Raw genomic sequence first — 6,206 nt, 5'->3', positions numbered from 1 at the left:
TGTATTGTCGTCCGAGGGAAGCAGGGTTCAGACTCGCATGACCGCCATTCCCCAAGGAGCGGTCGGGGTGAAGACCCGGCTCAAAGGTGAACCAGGGGAGTTGTCATCGGACACATGAGAGAAGCAGAGCAGCAGAAAGATTTAATGTCCTCAAGGCGACCTCCTTGTTTTGCGAGGCTGTAATACACAGCGCCTATTCTCTCTTTGTTTTACTTTTCCTTGTACAACTATGTTGTCCCTCTATATCCTTCTCTTATAGCAACAAAAAGACTTTCAGTGAACTGAATCTGTATTTTCAAGCTTGTAAGTCAAGGAAAATATGGAACATAGAAGATTCAAGTCAAATTTATTTGAACAAGCAGCTTTACAGAAAGTCATACTCAATGTCTGTAATTCAGCTCTTGTTTTTGATGTTAATTCTAAAATGTATCGGCATCTATGGTTCCATGGAGAATCTTATAGAAGCTTTCCATTCCTCAAAAGGTTCTTTAGAGTGTAAAAAGGTGCTTAAGATCTTTAAGATGTTCCTCACACTAAGAGAAATGGTTCTTCTGTAATTCTGTGGTGCTAATTATTAATCTACTATTTATTTTCATATAGCATCAATTTTGGTAAATAGGTCAGGTACATTTTTAGAACTTCTATCATTAATTATGAAACACTGGTTTAGTACAGATAAGTTTTTGTACTAATTTTGCATGTTTTTTTTAAAGATGCTTTTGCAAGCATGGGAACATTCTAAATGTTTCTGTAACATTATAGAATATTCTGTAATCTAGAGCTTTTTGGATCGCTATTTCATATTTCTTATGTTATAAAACTTTATAAATAAATAAATAATGAAAGAATGAATAAATAAGAGATTAGCTTATGTCGTCAACATTTTTTAGTTTTCATGAGCACTGTTAATGATTTTTGTATTCAGCATGTCAAACTCAATAAACATAAAAAAGTGAAAAAATTTCACTCAGAAATTGCCAGTGAATTTCATGAATAATTACAAAGAAATGGCAAAGTAACACACTTAATTAAACGTGAAAATGTGAAGTAGAAAAACTGAAATAGTATTTTCTTTAAAAAAATACTCCAATAATCTGTTTAAAACTTGAAAAATAATTTTTACAGAGTAAACGTTTTATTAATATTATTATTATACTGAAATTATTTTGGTGTATGATTTACTTTTCAATTTTCACTCAGAAATTGCTAGTAAATGTAACAAATAATTACAAAGAATTGGCAAGTACCACATTCAATTAAATAAGAAATTTTGAAGTAAAAAGCTAAAATAGTAATAGTAATCTTTTTATTGCAATCTAAAATCTTTTAGTGTAATCTCAATTTTACCCCAGAAAATACATGTCAAATAAATTGCTATGAGCATGCTGAGTTGCTCTGCTGTGAATGTTCTCTCTTCTCTGCGGTTTGAGGAAAGATCATGGTTGAAGCAGGTCTTACACACTTCTCTTTATGAGCCAAATCAAACAGCCACAATCCCCAATATCAGCCGCAACACAGCAACAAATGTGCAACATTTTCAAATCTAAAAGGCCAAACCAAATCCATCTTTGTGGTTCATTCAACAGCAAGGTGAAGAGTAAAAGTTGTGCTCCATCTCCTTTGATTTAACCCTTGCTTTGAGATACTGCCCAATCTGGGTTCATCCCTGGCACGCCAATAGCTACACACGGAATGCAATTAAAAGAGGCTGCCTTCTCATTCTCCGTTCCAGACACTTTCACTCAGAGCTTAATCCATCCCCCAGCTTTAAGACCCTTATGTGATCTGGGACACACGGTTCCCATTCACACCGCTTCATCCTGCTCTTTTGTGTTCTTAATCGTTCCTCAGTATTAAGCAGCCTTGGCAGCCCAATCCCCTTACTAACACACAGCCCTGGTGCTTTGTTAGATCCAGCACATCACCCCCATCCTCTGAGCTGCGTGCTGCCCCTCTCCTGCCTGAGAGGCCCTCCTTCACGCTGCATGGCTTATCCCATGTCGCTTCACGTGTCCGTTGTGTACCCGCAGACACAGAGAAAGAGGCCTTAACAGACAAATAGTGAAATCTTCTTCATTGTTGTTGGTCCCTCAAAATCACCTCATGCACTCGCAGATATGCTAAATGTTGCACCTGAGCGCCATATCTGTTTACATCTGTTCTTTTCTTTGCATTCGCAATCCTTTAGTGAAGCAAATTTCGATTTCATCCAATGAATTATATTGTAAATATTGCAGACATCGTTTGTCAGATTTGAAAGAAACTGTTCACAGTGAATTGTGTAGCTGCTGCAAACATACTGTGCACCAAAATTCTTATTATTTAAAAATGAAGGATGAAGAAGTTAATACGTACTAAGCAATAGTTTAATAGCTACATGATCATGATATAAACTTTTTTTGTTTTTGTTTATGTGCACTGCAAACCGTGTAAAAAAATTTATTAGTATTGAAGTGTGTGACTGACTAAGCATTCAAATGATCATAAAAATGTGACTGGATGAAAAAAAATGAAAATAAATTCAAATACACATGACCTCAAATACACAAGATTCCTTTAATGTTTTTGAAAGACGTCTCTAATGCTCACCTGATTTATTAGATTTAGAATTTGTTTTATTTGAATATATTTTAAAATGTAATTTTCATTCCTGTGATTTTCAGCACCATTGGTTTTCAGTGTCACATGACCCTTCAGAATATAATCTAATATATGTAATAACTAATATTTTGTGGAAAATGTAGTTTCTTTGTTCTTTTTTCTATTCTGTTCTTTTGAACTTTCTATTCTGGAAAAAGTGTCATATATGACTTTGTTAAAAAGAGCAGAATTGAATTAAAGTACATTTTTTAAATCAATTTAATGCATCTTTGTGGAATACAATTAGTAATTTCTTTTTTTGTCTTAAATCTTACTAACTTATGAATGGTATTGTAAGTATTTCAGTGTATAGTATAATTCAAAGTGAACAACTGAAATTAGTTTTCTGAATTTGAATCATGCTTTTATTTATTAAAACGGCCTCAACACACTTGCTTAATCAGAGCAGACTTGCTTAAGAATACTGTGATTAAAAACACACAGTGATAAACTGGTTTGGCAAATCAGACATCTGTAAAACATAATATCCTTTTCTCACTTTATCGAGAAAGCCTAAAGTATCATTTTCAGGTCTGATTTCGTTTCAAAGCACTTTTATCCCTGAGCGCCATTAATCTCAATGAGCAAGAAAAACAGCATAGAAGATTGTAAAGCCATTAAAAGCATATTTTCGCCTCTCTTTGTTTTTATTTCCCTCTGTCGCTCTCCAAGTGCTCCTCCACACAACTCTCAGCCACACAAACAAATGCAAATCAGTCCCAAAACTTTACATAATGTAACTCGGACCCCTATTTTAGAACTGGGTTGAATGGCTCTTAAAGGGGGCCTAATTAATCTAAGTATAGAGGCAATGGGCCCTCTTGGAATTTTTTCCCTTCTTTCTCTGTGCAGAAAGAAAGAAAGGGATCAGGCCTCCCCTTTCTGTCCGAAGAAGAGTCCGCCTCATTCAGCCATTTATGTTAACATTACTGAATGTTATACCCCGTGGGTGAGCAGAATCAATCACTCCGACTCTGTCCTCGTTCCTTTTTAACTGTTGTAAAATGTGCAGCGGTGCAAAGGCGTCCAAAGATATATAGCAATATTCGCAGTGGTTTTGGCCTGCACGTTTTAAGCAGCTAAGAAAGCCTGGTGCTAGAGTTGTCAGGTGCTGGGGCGACCGGAGAGAACAATGGGAGAAGAGAAGCAGAAGGCTCGAGATGAATGCTTTTGGTAAATCAGTAATAGAGCTAAAGGGCATAGCCTGTGGGGAATTTGCTGGCTTATAAAAGAGCTTTAAGAGGCCTTCATTCATATGGACCCAAAGAGATTTGAATTGCCCCCTTCACAATCACTTGAAAGGCAGAGCTCAGGGTGTTCCGAAACAAAGTGGAAATCACGCTGCCTTTCAATGGCTCTAATAAGCTTTTAACTATTTTACATTATGGCGTTACCCTCTTCATCTCCTCTCCACGAGGCATTGTTTTGCCATGTAGCAGGCCAACTTAAATGTCTGATTTATACTTTTCTTCACGGTGCATTTAAACAAATAAAAAAAATTCTGAAACCAGACGCGCGGTCCAAATGAATGGGGGTGATTCAGCTTGATTTTATAAGGTAGAAAATGGGCTTCATTATTTAACCGACTGCTGGAAAAAAAATACAAGAGGCTTCAGTTTTCGTGACATTTCGTTTCGCAAAGTGCATATTTGCTGTGATATCTACAGGCCTTTCCGATAAAATCAAGTCTAGCGAATCAATAAAAATGCGCATTCGGTCACAAAAAAGCCTCTCTACGGATATCAAGCGGCCCAAAGGCCATGAGTCACAGACAGCATCTCTGTTGCCATGGTGGTTTTTATTGCCCTGGAAATTGCTCCTCTCCACAGTCTGCGGGGGTCATGGGTTCAGCCGGAGCCTGCTGCACCTTCAACTTCTGCGCACCGAGGCAGGGCATGATGGGAGGAGAGCCGCACAGTCAGAGTCCTCGCCCTCTGGATGACACTCTGAAATTTGGGGATCCCTCGGCTGTGTGGACATTAAGAATTTCATGGTAATTGTTGAAGACAAGGAGGAGGGCTTGACCTCCACTGGCCTGATTGAGTTCTCATAAAAAGCCCATTGATGCCCTCAGACAGTAAAAAAAAGAAAAAAAAGATTGGTCTTCTGAGAGCAGTCGTGATGTGAACCTATAGCGGATTAGAGCATGCCAAAAACTCTTTTAAATTCAATTTTATACTACCTCATATGCCTTTACTTATTTTTTTTCGTACTTTCTGTATGTATGTTTGTGAATGTTTATGTACATCTGTATATGTCATTTTGTAAAGCACCTGTTTAAAAAGTGCTGTAGGCAATAAAGCGTTTTATGTGTAAAATAATGTGGAGATTGTAGTCTTTTCATAATATCATTAAACTACATTATGATTTGATTAGCTATTAAGATTTTGAAATGATTTCATTGACTGCTTTGAAAAGACACTTTGTGGATCGTATCATTCAGTCATCCATACTCAGCATTCCCCGGGGACCTCTTGTTTTCTGTCTGCAAAAATCTCTCTGCATTTTCAGACACATGGTTATATATTGTCATTTGATTTCAAAATTCAGCTTTGCATCACAGGAATAAATTACATTTTAAAATATAATAATATGAATAAATTAAATGTATTATCAATAATAAATAAATTGTAATAATATTTCACATGGCTGTTTTTATTGTATTTTAATCAAATAAATGCTGCCTTTGGTGAACAAAAGATTATTATTATTTTTTTTAAAGAGGACCACATTTAAAAAAAAAAAAGGATTAAATTGAATCCACAAGCACATACGCTAAAGAAATATATCCATATATTTTTATATATAAATAGATATTATATGACGGAATATAAAAGATAGTCAAGTTGAAAAAATTTATAAATATACTATTTTTTTGTATGTATGTTATTTTAATAAAGTTCCATAAAAAATTAAATATATATTGTTGACATACAGTAGTTGCTACATATAAAACCAAATAAAAATAATCATATAGATTGTATTAATATATGTACATATAAAGATTTTACTTTGGGGATTTTGTATGCTATAAACATGTATAAGATGTTAGATTGGTTTAATTGGCTAATTTGAAGAGACACTTTGTGGATGGTATCATTTAGTCATCAATATTCAGCATTCCTCAGGGACCCCTTGTATTATGTCAAAAATCGTTCTGCACTTTCAGACACATGTATATTTCAAAATCAAATCAAATGTGAAAAATGCTTGAAACCATAAGAATGTGTTGCGTTTAGCTAGACAAAAAAAGAATAATTTCATAAAAGTAATTTTTTCACTTAAGTTGTTTTATTTGTATATTGCTTTTCACAATCCATGATGCTTCAAATGTTTTGTTGTTTTCAAATGTTCAAGTTATTTCAAATGCTATATATAAATATATAATTATTATGGTGTGGGCTTAAAACCACCAGTTAGCAATATATACTATTTAATAATTTTATATATTTATATTTATTATATTTATGAGTATATCTTAGTATTAAATGAGTGTAAAATTAGTTAATTATAAAATACTTATTCATTCTTAGTATACAATGTGTGTGTGTGTGTGTGTGTGTGTG

Source organism: Sinocyclocheilus grahami, unplaced genomic scaffold (genome assembly GCF_001515645.1).
Source record: "Sinocyclocheilus grahami isolate Dianchi unplaced genomic scaffold, SAMN03320097.WGS_v1.1 scaffold250.1, whole genome shotgun sequence".
Classification (NCBI taxonomy): domain Eukaryota; kingdom Metazoa; phylum Chordata; class Actinopteri; order Cypriniformes; family Cyprinidae; genus Sinocyclocheilus; species Sinocyclocheilus grahami.
The sequence above is the reverse complement of the archived record's forward strand: the minus strand, read 5'-3'. Positions refer to the sequence as shown.